The sequence below is a fragment of the Myotis brandtii genome, unplaced genomic scaffold, assembly GCF_000412655.1.
Source record: "Myotis brandtii unplaced genomic scaffold, ASM41265v1 scaffold986, whole genome shotgun sequence".
Classification (NCBI taxonomy): Eukaryota; Metazoa; Chordata; class Mammalia; order Chiroptera; family Vespertilionidae; genus Myotis; species Myotis brandtii.
In genome coordinates this window covers 2,131,566-2,135,465 of record NW_005372102.1, presented here as the reverse complement: position 1 = coordinate 2,135,465, position 3,900 = coordinate 2,131,566, and the positions used below count along the sequence as shown (strand labels likewise).

General features: G+C 63.7%; 1 protein-coding gene across 1 annotated transcript in view; it reads right to left on the bottom strand.

Moving 5' to 3' along the window:
• MXD4 (MAX dimerization protein 4) overlaps window positions 1-3,900 on the bottom strand; it is a 15,256-nt gene that overhangs the window by 5,480 nt on the left and 5,876 nt on the right. The window lies entirely within an intron of this gene.

Genomic DNA, 3,900 nt, shown 5'->3' with positions numbered 1-3,900 from the left:
AGCCTGGAGGGGGGGGGCAGGGGCAGCCTGGAGGAGGGATGCTGGTCAGCTGCCCCCCCCCGAGATCCGGGGTGCTCAGACAGATTTACGCCCTCACCTGGCCAGGTGCGGGGTGCTCACTGGCCACTTTCGCCACCACAGAAACATGAGCCCATCTGGGTCAGGGAAGCGGAGGCCTGGACCCCCTCACCTCCCCCACCCCCCGGGCTGGCATCCGGGGGGGAAACTGCTTCCTTCCAGAGTTTGCCCCATAACCCTGCAGATGAGGGCAGTTTTCCAAAAAACTAGAGTCACAGGTGTCAGGTCCTCAGGCCACGGGCCCCCCACAGACACTGCCTGTCCTGCTCATCTTGTCTGGGGAGGGCAGGCAGGCGCCTGGGGCAGCGGCTCACCCTAACCCGGCGCCACCTCGTGGGCCCCGCCTGCCCCAGCACCCGCACAGGCTACCGTCCGGAGAGGAGTTGAGAGGCCCAGGGGCCCGGGGAGCACCCACACGGGCTGCTCCCCCTTTTCACCTCCGCTCTCTATGTCCCAAAGCTCGGTAAACCCCAGCTCACGGAGCCTTAGAGACCCTGGGAGGAGAGAGGGCAGATGGCTACCACCTCGGGCCAGACAGGTGCCGCAGCCCGGCCTTGTCTGTCACCCACATCCACACGGGACCTCCTGCGGACGGAGCAGCTCCCATCGGGCACCCTGGGGCCTGGAAGTTCTCCAGGTGAAACCAAGTCAGACCCTAGAAGAACTTCCAGGACGAGGGGCAGAGGCTGTGCTGGCTCAGCCACCAGGCAACGAGCAGCCGGGCCTCGGCCGCCATCCCTGCGGCCTGTGCGCAGAGCAGCCCGGCTCTGCCTCGAGGCTGGGGGACCCTCAGAGGGTCGTGACCCCTCCGCATGGCGCAGGGTGAGAGAAGGGCACGCTGGGTGGGCTCTGGAACTCATGCCTCCGGGTCCCAGGCCACTGTGCACGATCCCTGACCCCCGAGTCCGAGGGCCTCGCCTCCTCAGTTGCACAGGTGCCAGCGTGCTCGCCCCGTGGGCAAGTGGGGTTCCCTGGTCCACGCAACCTCCCGGTTACCTGCTTCCTGCCAAGGGCCCTTTGAAGATGTGCAACATCACTCTCGGGCCATCCACAATGAGCTCAGCCTGCGATGTTTGGTCAGACCTCTCACTAACTCACCCTACTGCCTCGGCAGGGCCAGACCAGGTGGTTTTGTGGGCGTTTTAGGGCCCGCGGGCCGGATATTCCCCACCCCGTGTCTACAAACTTGGTATGTGATCTCGGTGGAAATTAGCAAATGCAAATCAGCAGGAAAAAATAAATGGAAAAGTACCCACCCCCCCCCCCCCCCGCCCGCAACAATCAACAGCACCATCCTCCCAACATATTCCACATGTACGTCCACCTCAGGGATGTAGGTGAGGAAGCCGCCCGACACTGTTCAGAACGGACACAGCAGACGCACACGAGAGACTCGACAGGACACAATGAAGAGCAGGAGGCATGCGTCTCCAGGGGAGGCGTTGGCAACGTTTATTTCTCTGGCTTTGCGCTTTTTAAAATAAATATATATATATATATGTATGTATTCCAGGTTTTTTAGGCTAAAAGAAAGCCACATGTTACTTTTACAATCAGAAAAAGACACATTTGTACAAGAAAGAAAAAACACAGCTAAAAGACAAATAACAGTGGAAAAATATTCGCAATACATGTAAAAGACAAACGGTTAGTATCCATGACATTCTGAGCTCATACACAGCAAAAATAAAAAGAGGAATCTCATGATGTGGAAACGGGCAAAGGATACAAACAGGCAAGGAGCGGAACAGAGACGGCTAATCGGACACAAAGCGGACCGGCCCCGGGTTCCAGGCCGTGCAAGCTCACGCAGGAGGCCCTAGTTTGGTGGAAATGGGGAGGTGGCTCTTGTGGGCCAGCGCGTGGGCCCGCAGGCATCGCTGGCGGGGGTCCCGAAGGCCGCCGCAGCGCCTCAGACCTCTAACAAGGTGGGTCCCACAGAGCTACCTCCACGTGTACCACGGGAACCGGAGGGCCAGGCTGAGAGCCTGGGGAAGCTGCCTGTCCTGGGCGGCACCAGGACGAGAGGGGGGGGGGGAGCGCTCAGGTAGTGTCAGGTGAAAGGTCCAATGGGGAACAGTGGATAACAAGATCTGCTCTTACCCAGGTTAGAGCAGAAGAGGCGGCCCAGGACAGCTGGGGGTGGGGCGGCGGGGCTCAAGGGAGGTCCCTGAGCATCCACAAGGCAGACACTTCTCCAGAGACAGAGAGAGGCCCCCGCCTATACTGTGCCGTGCTAACACCGGACATGCCCACCCGGTGCCAGGAGGGTTGGCTGTGGGGCCCTGGCAGGTCCCAGTGTCCCACCCTGCGGGGAGTGGGCATCCCTGGTCCGCCCGGGCGGGAGGGCGCCGAGGCCCCATAGCCTGGGCTGCACGGGGCTCTCACTCAGCTGCCCTGAAGCCAAGCTCTCTGCGGCGGCCGCAGTGCCCGGCCCCGCCAGTGCCCAGCATCCCCGGAGCTTCAAAACCCACCACGTCCCGCAGGAACCCTGTGCGGCTTCAGAGGCAGACCCTGCCTGGGGAGTCACCCTCCCCGTGTGAACAGCCCACAGCCCAGCCCTGACACGGCCCTTCCTAGCTTCCCACCCACGCCCTGCTCCTCCAAGGAGGCCCCGAGCTGCATGGAGGGTCCCCCAGCCCGAGGGACTGCGTCCCAGTGTCCGGGCTCTGAGCACCCCAGGCCTGGCTGTCACCGAGGAGGCAGCAGGGAAATGCACGGGGGCGGGGAGGGGGGACGAGCATGCCCCCTTCTGCCCTCTGTCCACCTGCATTCTCTAGCTGTGAGGTTCGTAAAGGCCGCCTGTGGCTGCACCGGGAGGACCCGCCCAGTCCTGCACCACCATCTCCATGCAGGGAGAGGCGGCAGGGGTCTGACTGGGGGCCTGGGGCTGGCCTTCGGGGTGAGCCCTGCCACTCCACACATGCAACAGCTAAAGCCCGGGTCCCCCGTCAAGGAACACGTGGCCTCAATGACCCCAGCCTCCGGGGCCAGCGGCCAAGTGTCAGCCTGAGACCCACTGGAGCTGCTGTCTGGGAGGCAGGAGGAGGGAGGGGCCAGGCTGGGGTGGCCGGGGGCTGACAGGCGCTCAGAGCAGGACCTGCAGGCTCCACACGCACGCTGCTAGGGAAGGGGACGTCCACGCTGCCTCCCTGGAGCAGCCGGGCGACCCAGCCAGGTGCTTCCTTCCTTCCTGAGGACGGCTCTCGGCCCTTCCTGTGGCCGGTGCCAGGCACATCTGGGGTCAGCACCGGCAGCCACAGGTACAGCCATGGCCGAGGTCCCCACGGGGATCCCCGGCTCCAGGCCCGTGGGTTCCTCAGGGCTGGCACACCTGCCAGCTGGCCAGGCTGCCTAGCCATCCTGCCTGTGTCCCAAAAGGGCCCCACGAGGCTCAGCCTAAGGGCGGGCTCTGGAATAAGGTGGCCGAGTCCAAGGTCAGGGTCAAGGGGCAGTTGTAGGGGTCAAAGCCCTTGTCCTCCTTGCCCCCCGCCTCCCCCATGTCATCTCTTCTGTCTGTCCGCATTGAGGGGCTGTTCTAGGCACCACCCCAGCAAGCCTTCCCCAGAGCACCCCGCATGCCTGCCTCGGCTCCCGGTCCGGTCCAGGGCCACCTCCCCCAGCCTGGCAGCAACCCCGGGGCTGCCTGGCTGTCTGGGCCCTGCACCTGCCCCACCTCCATGGCCTTGGGAGCCCCTCAAACACACAGGGCCAGTCCAGGAAGTGCAGCTCCTCCAGGGAACACGGTGTCCTGTCCCTGCCTAGCACCCGCCCAGAGCAGGCCTGATCCCAGGGGAGCGGAAGTTGGCGCTGCCTTGGCTG